The sequence below is a fragment of the Rhynchophorus ferrugineus genome, unplaced genomic scaffold (assembly GCF_030347505.1).
Source record: "Rhynchophorus ferrugineus isolate W39M unplaced genomic scaffold, kcgeb_rfMv2 rfM11, whole genome shotgun sequence".
NCBI lineage: Eukaryota > Metazoa > Arthropoda > Insecta > Coleoptera > Curculionidae > Rhynchophorus > Rhynchophorus ferrugineus.
In genome coordinates, this window is record NW_027472590.1 from 30,568,507 (window position 1) to 30,583,308 (window position 14,802).

General features: G+C 32.8%; 1 protein-coding gene across 2 annotated transcripts in view; it reads right to left on the reverse strand.

Annotated features, from left to right (window-relative positions):
• Positions 1–14,802, reverse strand: part of LOC143205184 (protein O-mannosyl-transferase TMTC2) — a 456,770-nt gene that overhangs the window by 283,052 nt on the left and 158,916 nt on the right. The gene's annotated exons all lie outside the window — the stretch shown is intronic.

Consider the following 14,802-nt stretch of genomic DNA (forward strand, 5'->3'; position numbering starts at 1 on the left):
GGTGCCTCTTGATAGATATATTTATATTATCTAAAACTCTATGCATTTGGAAGTGTCTTTGTAGGAGTGATACAATGCTTGTGTTGGGACCAAAAAAGGTACCGAGTAAACAGAACATACGTGTTCAACAATGTGGAGTCGATTGTTTCGGATCCACGGACCGAGGCTATCCTGGTCACCTACTTTTATAGAAAATTTGGAGTATCGCATAAAATGGCGTTCTCGACATTTAAAACTATTTCTGCTGGAATTCCACAAGGTAGCCTCTTAGGGCCTCTCCTATATCTGCTCTACACTGCTGACATTCCAACAACGAAAGAAACACTACTTGCTTTGAACCTTTGATGACTATGATTATGGCAAATGACATATCTCTGCCTAGGGCAGTAGAAAAAGTACAAGTGGCAGTCAATAAAATCTAGAACTGAACGAAAGATTGGAAAATTCAACTTAATAGCTCTAAATCTGTCCATATTAATTTTGCATTTCAGCGAAATATGAAGAACTTAATAATATCACTCAATGGATGCCCGATTCCTCAGGCAGAATCAGAAGTAATACCTCAGAATCCATCTTGACGGTAGATTAAATTAGAAACATCATGTTAGACAAAAAGCAAAACACATTAGAACCAAAATAAAACAACTATACTCTCAACGAAGATAAGATACTCTCAACTTGATCTAAAAACAAAGAGGTTGATTTGTAAGACAAGTATAAAGCCAACATAGACCTATGGGATGCAAATATGACGTTGCACTAAAAATTTAAATCAACTAGTCATCCAATGCTGTCAAAACAAGGTTCTTCGATTGATTACCAATGCTTGTCGCTACGTAACCAACGAAGAACAGCACAATGACCTCTAAATCAAATGGATTTGTAATTTGTAAGATTACTAAATCATACTATCATGGAAGCAGTACAACTGCTGGACAGCGCGCAGGATATCAGGAGATTGAAGCGAACCATAGGAACTTATATAACGTGTATACCTTTAGTGTAAACTGTAGCTATAACTTACTATAATTTTATAATTGAGGAATACATATTGATGTATTTTCTCTGACTCGTCTTGCTTGTGAATTAATCCAAGTACAAATGAAATGTAGTAATAAATTAATTTTTAGTTAAGATTATACTAAATGTACTAATGACTGATAAGAAAGAAAAATAGTGCATATAATGAGTAGTGAGGAGGTCCACTAAGTAGCGAAAATACTGAAAAGTGCTACTAGCTTTTTTTACCAGCTACTATTTCATTAAAGACTAAGAGATAATCAATTGGCCTAGAGAAGTACCTAGATATAAGTCACTGCAGAGGGACACTGTAAGTTAGTCAGCAATGATTAGTAATAATATATTAATAAATAAAAAAAGTTAGTTTGATTAGCAGTTACGTATTTATTTGTTAATTAAATGCCCAATACTCTCATGGGTTATTTAGGACTTAGTACAATATAATGTTACAGAATACAATATAAATAGTGTAACAGTTATTTACAGAGACACTTTGCGTGTTCACCAAAAGATATCACTGATACACTGAAGGACTAATTGAATGTCAAAAATATATCTCCATATATACATATATCTCCAACACTAGAAATAATCGGTATTTTTATGGTTAAGTTTGATTCTGACTAATAAAAATACGTGAGAATAAGCTTTACTTGGGCACCTGTTTTATACAAATCTTTCGTAAATATATACCCATCAATAAAATTCACGCAGAACAAAGATCAAACATTACAAACAACAATGTGGGAATACTTTAAAATAATATTTCAACGTACATATGTTCTCGGTGTAATTTAACATGAATATGGATTCTTTTGTTAATGATTTCATTCGTCACGTTACGAAACTATGAAAAATGAACCAGCCAAACATCTGAAAGACGCCAGACCCTATACATGACTAGGAATCAATTGTTTAGCATGACACTTTGAAAGCATTCACGAAAGTAAATAGAACTCCATATTTCGGGCTATCAGTGGCCCATTCAGGGATGGCCTCTTAAAAAGCCTTACTTAAAAGGGGTTACTACAGCAATAATAAAAAAGTTATTCAGGGCATAGAATTTTTACTCGGAAAAATATGCTTTGTTGGGTCGAACTTCATTACCTTCCCGGTATTTCGGTTATCGATTCGGAAAAATGAAAAGGTTTGCAGGAACAGAACGAAGGTTGATGTTTGCAGTTATATAAGGAAATAATAAAAATAATTTATAAAAACGCCAGCTTGTATCCGACCGAAGAAAAATTAAATTACTGATACGAAGGCGTAGAAGAAAGAGTAAAATAATATGAAAAATGTTTACTGTTGCGAAACTATGCTTAGTTGAGGGTCAATCAAATTTAGGGATCTCTTTCAACAAAAGATATGTAAAAAATATGATACTAACATTGTCGTGGTCAGAATGGTGGCCGCCGATAACGTATTTATTGAAAAATAGACACTCTCTGCGAGCTCCAGCTATGGATTGAAGATGACGAGCTCTTTGTATCTCCGAAACTTACGCTGCTCAGATAAATGCCATATTGACGACGGTCTTAAACTTACCCCAGAATATTAAATAGCTCTGATGCTAGTGACTTTATTCACCACTCAGCAGTGCAGCAGTCTTCGGACGTGATAACGATACACACTATTTAACTTATGACTATATAGTCTACTCAAAGTTTTTTTGTACATACGTCATCAAGATGTTTAATATATTGCCTGCCGCAATCTGTAAATTGGTTTTAAAATCAGACAATATTTTCCTTATCATTTTATTCTAGTTAAAAAGAGTCACAATCCTGTTTGTTAGTAACACGTAAACGAATGAGCTTGTCAAAGTCGTCAGGTTGTTAGACGCATGCAAAATTCTTGAAAGCAATAGTGATAAGAGGTTATAACCCTAACCAATTCCTGTCTGACCAATTCCCTAATTATATTTATATTAGAATTTTGTTGTATGTCAAAGCTAAACTGAACTAAACCTCAGAGTTGATGCGACAAGATTGCGATGTTTTGACGTATCATAAATTTAGTACAAAATTATTATGTACAAAATAACTTTCAATAGACTATAAACGCTCAATTATTGGATAAACAGTAGAGATTAATTTATGCTAGAAAAAGAGCTTTAAATTTCATTATTTCTGTTTCAAAAAGTTAAAATTACGTTATGGATTCAGCTAAATAACTTATTAGAGTCAATAAAGAAATCAATCCCAGGAAACACAGCTTAACAGTTGGAATTGCTTCTAACTGATTGTTGAATATGTATCATCAATTCCTGCTACATGCTGTATCTCTATCATTATTTGTAACAATCTAATAATCTAATAAGGTTCTGTGCTGAATATTATGGTTTTCTTACTTTTTGTTTGTATTTCCTCCATTTCGTAATCAATTTCATCAAATTATTATAAATATATAACATATAATAATCCATCAAATCTACTACTTAAGATTAAAACTAGCCGAGTTCAACAAAGGTAAATGCAGAAATTGATTCGTCATTTCGGTCACAATTTTTCAACTGTTCAGAGAGAAATAAACCAAAACTAGTATAAGTAATAAAATACTATTCATGTTGATATTAATTTATCAAATATGCATTAAAGTTTAGCGGCAATATCAGTTGTACCATTGTAGATTCAACAAGATTTTTTTTCGAAACTATAAGATGTCGAAACTATAAGTTACTTTTCGCACCTTATATATGTTATATAGCGCAACTCATAAGACACTGGATATTCTAAGAAATAACTTGTTTCATTGCGGTACTCTTTATATCTATATTTATATCTTTATATTACTATTTATATATTTTCGTTCATTCAACAAGTTGCCACTTATTTCCATTAAAATAAAACTTACTTATATCTCACTCTATATGTTTATTAATCAGTGCGTATGGTAGTTTGCGTTTGAGCCTAAGCACTTTACTGGTATCGCGCATATTTAACTGTTTGGCGAGTGCATTGGGATGCACTAACGGTCTTTCAGAGTAGTTCGTATTAATACTTCGAATTACACTCGTTATGGGTTCTAAGGGGATATTGTTCTGAATAAGTTTGTTGGAGACGTATATATGGAGCATCAAAGATGAGTTGCAATACTTTTTTGTGGGACCTTTGAAGGATAGCTATGTTAGATTCACTAGTAGTACCCCACAGTTCAATACCATAGGTCCAAAGGGGCATAAGTATTGACAGCAAAACCTTGTTATCTAATGATAAGTTAGATTTAGGGCCAATCAGCTAATACATTTGGTTTAGTTTAAGCACAAACTGTTTGCGTTTTGTCACCATATGTTTTTTTCCATGTAAAACGTCGATCAAAATGCATTCCCAGATATTTAACATTGTCTGCTTGCGGGAGTTTATTATTATTCATTTTTACTGAGGGACAAGTTCCTTGTGGCTGATATTGTATCCTACGTGTGATGATAAAGCCGCTGTATCGTCAGCATATGTTGCAACAGTAGTGTTTCTTGAGGTCGGTAGTTCAGCTGTACACAATTGTAAGAAGCGAAGAACAATATACATACTCTTTATAATAGAACATTCTTAACAGTTAATAAAACTTACAACTCTTTTCAAATTGAACGAAATCATTGTGGTAATACTCAATAAACACTCGAAAGTTATTTCTGTGCATATAGTTGTCAGACAATATTTATTCTACTATATTAAGTAGCTAGTCCATCGAGTAAACAGATATTACGTATAATAGAAGAAAATAATACCAAGAAAACAAAGTTATAAATTTGATCACCAAGAAGTATGCCTCAGAATTACATATTTTTTATTTATGGGTATTTATTAAAAAAATTTGTCACTTATATCTCTTTTGCTGTTACTGTATTTACACATTTTTTTATAATAATGTTATTAACCACTTACTAAATCAAATTGGGATAGGACCAGATATAGAAAATACATTTTCAGCAAAATAATATAGAAAAATTTAAATAAAACGGAAGGTTTTTTCTTTTCAACTTTGTGACTATTGCAAGATGTTACTGTCTAGTATTTTGACTAAGAACAAATTATTTTCTTGTAATAAATTTGTGGAAAATTCTCTCTGTGATCTTTCTGGCAGCAGCTAGGTCTCCATGAAAATATTGAAAATAAACTGGACTTACAACTGTCGCTTCTTAGAACAACTTATCAGGACATTTATCTTTTGGTTTTTCCAACAAATACTTTGAGATGCTTTTACCAATTTTTGCTTTGTCTAACGCCCATTCTAACCTATTTTAATTTATTGTCTTAGTTTACGAAAACAATTAATGATATACGTGCCGCTTTCCATTAATGAACTTTCTGGTAAAGATATGATTAGGTTATCATTAGCGTTCTGATTCCCTCGCGTTTCTCATTGGCTGTATTGATTCAAATTTGCTTTGACTTGTTAATTCTGTAGATTAGTCCTTATAATTTATAAGAAATAGATTATAGAAAATCTAAATGACTTATTTCACTACTTTATATATTCATATTCCATTTATGCTGTACTTGTATTCTAATTGTTTGTGCTAGTATATTTTAACACAGTTTGCATACATAGCTAGCTCGCTTAAGTAATCCTCACAACTTATATTTTCGAATTATTGCAGTTTTATTCAAACTGGGATATTGAGGGCGTACATTGAACTCCACATGAATTGGACTGAACGAATTAAAATATAAAACCTGTGTATTCTCTGTATGTCGTATTTTCAATTCCACAGTTTGTGCGTATTTTTGATTAAATTAATTATGATTGATTCGTTGTATTAATTTAGTTGCGACCAATGAAAAATATGTTCTATCATACGAAAAATAAACAAAACAAACTGCCGTTATTTATTTATCATTTTATGAATAATAAAGAGACATGTTTTTTACGAATTGGAATATTTCTGAATGTTTTTATTCGCTACAAACTCTACCAATCGTATTGAATGCAATTAAATAAAACTATATCAAAAAGAAACATGTACGATGTTAAATGTACACTGACAGTTCATAAATATTATAGTACTTTTCAATTAAACCCTGAAAGGTTTATGTCGAATTAATTATCCTTTCAAATGCATTGGTTATCAATAAAATCAAGTGTATTCCGGAATATATTAACAATGTTTAAATAGAGTCTCGCTAGTTTTGTGACATTGCCCTTTAATTGAACTTTTTAGCAGATTAATTGAAATGAGCTTAGTAAGGTTTTACTGTGTGAGTTGTACATTTTTCAATTTTAAAAAAAAGGACGATTTTAGCATTAAAACGTATAAATGTAGTAAAATAACAACAAAAAATATAAAATAATTGACGGAGATTTTGAGAAAGATTCACACAATTCACGGAGCAAATGGACTATACATATCTCAATATAAGAAATGTAAATAAACTATGATTTAAACTTAAATTATCCTATTAGTGTGGTTTCCTATTAATAAATTCATGAATAATATATTATACAAGTAAAAGTAAAAAGCAAAATGTAAATAATAGAATCAAAAGTGTAATTCATAACATTCTATGATATGGGAGCAGTTATACCTTGATAGTTCATTATGAATTTGTATTTATAAATGTATACATAAATGGATGATCCTAGATTATAAAGTTGAGGGTACAACACCATAGTTATCAATATAGCGTCTTTCGTTGCAAGGCTTTAATGAGGTTTGTCAAAATTGGCTTTATTCATCAACGTAGTCTCCATCAACGGCCACACAATAATTTTAGCGCATTTCAATACCACTTCTGTAGTACGATTTATCTTTTGCCTCAAAATAAGCCACAGCTTCAGCAAAAACCTATTCATGAGCGAAATGCGAACAGTCGATAATCGCTTGGACCCAAATTTGACGAGTTCGGTGGATGTGGGGGCAATTCGAAGTTCAATTCGTGTAGTTTTGTTATTGTTTTGATTGACTTGGGACACGATACCTTCTCGTGATGAACAAATTTTTTTTTGCCATATGCGGTGGTTTCTTTACAATTTCAGCCTCCAACTTACTCGTTACTCTCTAATAATGCTATATAATATTCAGTATTGATGGTATTTACCGTCTCAAGATAGTCGATGAATATTACATTACGCACATGCCAAAATACCGAGGCCATAACCTTTCCAGTTGATTGTTGTGCATTCGGGCGCTTTGGACGAGGTCACCAGTTGCTGTCCACTCAGCTGACGAACGTTTTGATCCACGTTTCATCCATTGTCACATATCGACGCAAAATTTCCAGTTTATTGCGTTTAAATATGACCTAGTACTGCTCAGAATCTTCAACACATTCTTCTTTATGGACAACAGTGAGCAAACACGGCAAGCACTTTGAACAGAGCTTTCTTATAGTCAAATGCTCATGCAATGTAAAATGGACACGTTCTTTTGGTATCTTTACGATGTTAGCTGATTCACTCAACTTCGCTTTTGAACCATTCAAAACGATTTTGAGAATTTTTTCCATAATTTTGAAAATAACAAAAGTAGTGTCATTCTCAGCACAATAACTCATATACTTATCAGTAGAATATCATTACATTTTAACGGTTTTCTTTTGAAGGCTAGTACTAACTGAAAAAGTGGTGAATGTGTAGGAATGTTTGTCTTGTCGGTTGGAATGTGCGGCTGCGACGGGAACAGAAAACACTGGCTGAATAGAATCTTGTTTACTTTGATCTCAAATACTACATGTGGGAGAATGGACAGGATATTACGTTAGTGTAAGGAAGTACTGAAGCGCTATGGAAGTGGTACTGTTACAAGGGGTAGAGGAAAGAGGAAGAGACGTCGTCGTGGTAGTATTTTATAGCTTTGAACCGCATAGTACCAATCCACCAGCGTTTCCAACCTTTGAACTTAACGTAGATGTATATACGGTGACTTAAAGTGTAGTAGCGGTCGCTACAAATGTAATAAAACTATCGCCATCTATGTGCTAGGCCCGGGAATGTTCAGCCAATATATAGGATAATGGCGATGTATTATCACTCATCTAATAATATCTCCCCATTTATATTAATTATTGACATATGCGTATATCAATACGTAAGCTTATGTAGTAATTAAAAGACACTCAAGCAATGCTTACTTCTCAGGACATCATATTAAATACAACGCCTAAACACACGTATTATATCAAAAGTTCATTTAAAATTAAAATGAACTTGGAAAAAAAAGACGACATAACTTTGTCAAAGTTGAGAACTTTTAGGGTGCATGACAAAAAAAATGTTGACAATGATTAAAGAAGTTTCGTGAGCATCAGGAACTTTCCAAAATATGCAAGATAAGCAACGGGTGCCGTATGGATATTAATATTCAGTTTAGGTAGTTCAGTTGTTCTTATATCTAATATGGTTAGGTCGTAAAAACATCTCCTCAAAATCTGAACCAACTTTTTTTTAAATATTTTAAAGTCTGCTTTTTACCAACGAGGGTTTATCTGGACTGGACCTACGGTTTAACGTGGGCTCTGAACGACGGTCCTTAGCATTAAGCCTATCCACTGGCCACTGACCAACTTAGAGACCGTCCCAGATGATATCCGGTCTTACCCAGCCTGGTTACTGGCGTGACTGGGATGGTTATTCCTTATCGGATTTTCTACTGTTGCCTAAAGACCTTTATAATTAAAATCACACACATAAAGTACGTCCATGCCTCAGCAGGAGGATTGCTCTGTCGCCTTGACCACTATGCCAACAAAGCCGGCAACTGAACCAACTAATTCAGTAACAAAGCTGCTATTTCTCATTTTAATCAACTTGATTTATTCATTATTAGACTGACCAATGATGCAATAAATTCTTAAAAACAGAAGTTAAAAGTTAACAACTTTAAAATGCTGATTATAACATAACGCAAGTATCTATGTTTCATTCACTGATACTCATTCTGACCGTATGAAGGAAACTCTAAGTTAAAATTAAAGGGGTTTCCGTTAGACATGATATTTGTAAAGTAAGTTCAATATCACTTTCGAAGCAACGAAGGACACAAAGGTAATGTTAAAATTATTAAAAATTTTCTTTAAATTTCATTGCCATTAACATCTTTTTATCTTTTCAGTTTTCCTTAGTAAATTCATTTCATAACAAAGCACTAGCCGAATATTGCAGCTAATAAATATATAAAAATTTTAAATCTTTGTCATTTGTTGATGAATTATCAGTTCCCATGTGGAACTCAACACAAAGTAAAATGTGAATTAATGAAAGCCATAGAAGTCAAATTAAAATCAGCTAACTGTAAAGGGAGAGTTCAGAATATTACATAAAATAATAGTTTGACATTAATAAATGTACTTACAGGCAACAAAACATAAGAATAAAATGTTACAGCTGTTATTTTAAAAATTGAAGGGTTGAACAAATAAGCTAAGAACAATGAAATATCATTTAACTAATGAAATATAGAAAATAAATATTAAATAACCCTGGTATGTTTATTCCTTTTCAATATATAATTTAGGCAAGAAATATATAATAAAAGAGTTACTTCTAATACTTTTAAACCGTTAATAAATTTTAATGTGTTTAATGATTAAAGCACTCAAATATGTAGCTATGAAATTGATTTTTTTTTATTATTTACTTCAGAGACCTAAGTATTGAAACATCAATAGTTCATTCGTAATTAGATCGTAAATACTATTTCTCTAATACACATTTTTAGACAAGCTAAAGCCTATAATTTCGCAATTGTTTTATTCATATATTCCCCAAGAATACGCTGATACGGTGCTTTGTAAAAACATCAATTAATAAAATGAAATATGCAGATATGCCCCACCTTATACCATTTTACCCTTAATTATTTTAACTATTTTTGTAAATTCTCTGACATTAATATATTTTCTACTTTCTAAACTGTGAGTAAAAGTATCTATTCTTTTGTTTTAATTTGTTAATCTATTAACAAAAATATTTACTTTAAGTAATATTATATATCATATATATTTCTGGTAAAAGTAAAAACATCCTTTAGTAACGTATCATTTTTAAATTATTCCCTTTATAACAAGAGAAACATAATTAATTAAATAAATTATGGCACTAATAGTACTATTATTTTTATATCTATCAATTGAGACCACTCGACAATTTTAACCTGCCATACAGCGAAATATTAAGCAACAAGTCCAGTTATTAATGAATCTAAAAGATGACGTGTCTTAACTTCCTACAGTTTTATGGCACTACAACAAGTAATGTTTATTTCAACATAATATTAAGAACACAATAATAGCAATGGCTGGCATGCGTAGACAAAAGAATAACAATCCTCTCTATTGTTTTATTTTCTTCTATACGAAACCTTTTTGTTTTTATTCAGCTCTATTATAATGCAGGGTCCTCCATCCTTATTATTTCGTTTGTTTCTTTATTAACGGAAGTTTTGGCATTCGCACGCCAAAAAAAAGAAACATTGTCCGTAGGTATATTAATAAAGGTTGATGTGGTGGAATCTAGATACCATAATATCGGTATTTTTTCCGGAATTTTGTTTTCGACGAAAAACCCTATTGTTCCTTTATATAAAATAACATATCTATATATTGAGTGAGGGGGTGGGAAGGGGATGAGAATAAAAGGCAATACGAGAAAGGGAGATCGTGTCGGTGGTTGCGTACTTTTATATTTTCAACGCTGTGGGAAACCTCCTAATGACTAGTACGTTTTTTAGATTATATTTTAGATTAAAATAATGTACAGTATTGTTTATATGGCCTCGATATATAAAGCACCGGGTTTTAAGCGATGTAATAACAAGGGATATATTTTATTTCTGTTTTGAATAGGGATAAGGATACTACATGACAAGAAAAACAGAATAAAGATAATTTGTTGTTAAATTTGTTAATTAAAGGTTATTGTTTGCGCGAATTGCTTATATTATTTAAAAAAGGCATAATTATTCGCGATATAGTCTACTCAAAACAACAGTGAACTCACGTCATCAAAATGTTTAGTCTATTGCCTATATCAATTTGTAAATTCGTTTTAGAATTAGACGATATTTTCCTTTTCATTTTGTTCTAGTTAAAAAGAAGCACAATGCTGTGTGATACGTTCGTTTATGTAACCAATTAAATCTAATCGAACTACATTTAAAAGATCACATATTTCAATGATCGATTGTTTTAGCTATCTGAGAAAAAAAATATAATAAACCGAAATATAACCTACGCGTCGTATTACTTAATAGAAGCAGTATTGTCAACATGCAACAAAATACTTCCTATTGCATGATGCTCATATTATTTCGTCTATATATGCTGAATATTTTTGCTGTGAAATGGTCTACAGGAAAACAAACGAAAAATAAAACATCCGTCCTTTGTGTAACGCGGAGACTAAAATGACTACAGAACGGTGTACGTTTTTATCCTCTTTTTTCTGAAGGGGGTAGATTTTAATGGCGTAAAGCATCAGGTGGAAGAGTTTACAATGTCCCTTTGATATTTCAAAATATGTAAATGGGGATCGGTTGTTGTTGTCGCGACCTGCTTGTTTGCAGGCGTCCTTGGTAATAAAAAATTTGCTTGATTTAATTTTCGAACTCTTTTATGAAAGAAGAAAAGTGTGGCACAGAGACTGACATTGTTTATGATGTCGTTTCAGTAACTCATAATTAATTAGCAATACGTATATCAAATTTAATTAATATCGATTAAAGTGCTATTAACTAGGAATATTCATAATTATTCCTTTAAGGTTGTCCCATCAGTTAAAATATCATTGCGGCACATATAAAAATATTAAATTATCCTGATAATTATTTTCCTTAATAATTATACAATCCAACTGAGTGTTAATCAGTAATTTCAAAAACATCAGCGTCTATCCTACATTTATCCCACATTAAAATGGGAAAACCTAGCCCACCCGCCGTATTCTCCAGACCTTACTCTTTCTGATTGCTACTTGTTCCTACATAAGAGTCGTGTTCTGTCAAAGAAACGTTTCAGTTCTTATGAAAATTACAAAAAATTGACCGATTCGTCGATAGCGTCAAAAGATACATATTTCCTTCGAGATGGAAACCTGAAATCCTGAAAATGAAATAAAGTGGTGACTATCAATTGCCAGTAGCTTAAAATAAATTTAATTTACCGATATTCCACAATAAAGCGTTAAATTTAAAAAAATCCTTAATACATAACAAAAACGCCTTTTTGTTTGGACATAAGAACCTCGAAAGCATCTTCGGAATCCTCGTCAACGATAGGCTAATTTCGGTCGATACGACCAACCGACGACAAAAAAACGAGGAGGAAACCGACGAAAATAACAATTGGGGAAATATTTTTTTCCGGGAAATTTATCGCAAACGCAGTTAACTCCCTTATAAACTCGAACTTCAGAAGAATTTCATCGCCGATAAAACTTCCCCATGAAAAATTGAAAAAGTTTTTCCGTTCGCTTTTCCTCACCTATTTATTATTCCAACTTTCCCGCTTATTTATTGCCGGCGCTCGCCAAATAGACCGACTGCCGGAAATGCTGGCACGGCGACGAAGGACTTCCATTCGTTACCCTCAAAGCCAGCAACAGTTTACAGACCGCCACCGATGCACAGTAGACTAGCGGGACTATGAGCAATTAAAACTCCAAGTATTTCGATTCTAATTCTAATGAAAACATAAATGAAACTATCATGGGATGTACTAAAATATTAGGTATCGATAAACATTAGATATCCGGTGAACTCCTCTACATCGCCTACATCTACCTTAAAAATTGTTTCCGCCAACAGCAATAGCCCCTGTGAATTGTCGCGGAAGTAAATCTCTTCGCGCGCTCATGGGGAGGGATTTTGTCAGGTCTGATGATGATAACAGGTCAATTGAAAAGTCCCCGGCCTACCAGAATAACCAGAATACCAGAGTACCTAAAACACATTTTTTGACAAAATTAGTTTTATTCTATTCAACATAATTCAACGTTTTGTAATACGATTTATCCTTTGCTTCAAAATAGGCCTTAGTTTCGGCGATCACCTCCTCATTCGACGAACATTTCTACCCACCGAGCATCCTTTTGAGATCTGAGAATAGGAAATAGTCACTGGGGGCCAGATCTAGAGAATACGGTGGATGAGGAAGCAACTCGAAGCCCAATTCATGGATTTTTGCCAAAGTTTTCACTGACTTGTGACCCGGTGCATGGCCTTGGTGAAAGAGCACTTTCCTTTTCTTCAAATGTGGTCGTTTTACAGCGATTTCGTCCATCAATCGGTTCAATACCACTATGTAATAGTAGCTGTTGATGATCTTTCCTTTTTCAAGGTAGTCAATGAAAATTATCCTACGCGCATCCCAAAATACAGACGCCATAACCTTGCCAGCCGTCTGTTTGAGTGCGTTTTCCCACTCGGATGACTGTCGATTAGACTTCGGAGTGAAAAGATGGAGCCTTGTTACATCCATTGTCACATATCGATGCAAACACTCTTTTATTACGCTCAATCATATTCAAACACTGCTCCGAATCATCAATTCGTCATCGTTTTTGGTCAAAAGCCCACTTTGCTCAGAGCTTTCTCATACCCAAATAGAAATCATGAATGATATGATGTACATATTCAGTAGATATCCTTAGAGTGTCTGCTATTTCATTCAATTTCAATTTACGGTCATTCAAATTCATTTTGTGGATTTTTTATATGTTTTCGTCGGTAACAAACTCTTTTGGGCGTCCACTGCGTCCACCGTATTCGGTGCTCATTACACCACGTCTAAACTAAAAAGTTTTTGCTTCAACTGTAATGTTTCCCTTCAAAAAGTAATGTTTTATCAACACGCGAAATTCCTTTTTATCCGTTTTTTTCACAAAAACAAAAATTGCTTCACTCAAAATGCTATACACGCGTACATGTAAATTTATACAGGCGTGTTTCGAGGGTTAGATCTAACTAAAAACACATGGATATAATTGTAGGAGCGCCATCTATATGTTAGGCTGCGAAATTTTCCAATTGACCTGTTATTTCCGTTAACAGAAATTAGTTTAATTAAAACTACTAGAATTAGTAAACCTTCATACTCTGAAAACCACTTGTGTTCAGGGCGTAATTGATTAATTATTAATTAGTGTCTTTAATTACTTACAAGCTATACAAAAATCAACTCAATTTTATTGAAAAAATCACGACTTTTTCTACTAGAAACAATATACTTTATGATTAAATGCCGCACATAATATATAGAGGTATTAGAAATCGTAGACGTAATAAAGAATCTTCATTAATATAAGTTAATGAGTAAGTCGAAAAGTTCGAACGAAAGGGAACAAGAAAATAATAAAATAAATGAGGCCCTCATAAAACTGCTAGGTTCCTGTATTAATATTTACCCATATTAGCTTTTATATTTAATAATCTCTCATTTTGCTTCGTCCCCATTCTTACCCGGATCTGCTAATAGAAGGCACGAGATGAACATCGGCAATTTTTTCTCCTCCGTCAAATATTTACGCGTAAAATCGAAACGGTATCACGGTGGATCGATGAAGAGTAAACACAATAGGCGCGATGACAGTAATCATCGATCGCAAGCATGTATTTTAGTGTTAAAATGGGATTAATGGATTTTTAAAAGTGTATTTACCATTTAATTTCAAAGTAGTATAGAATTAGTCACAACCAAATACTTGAAAAAGTATCCAGAATATCGGAAAAATATTAAAAAATTCACCTGTGTGGTGTGATCAAAGGATCACTTTGTGTTGGAAATTCGGCCACAATTCATTAAGTTAATCATGTTTCGAAATCTTATTGTTACAGTATTTTCAACATAAGAT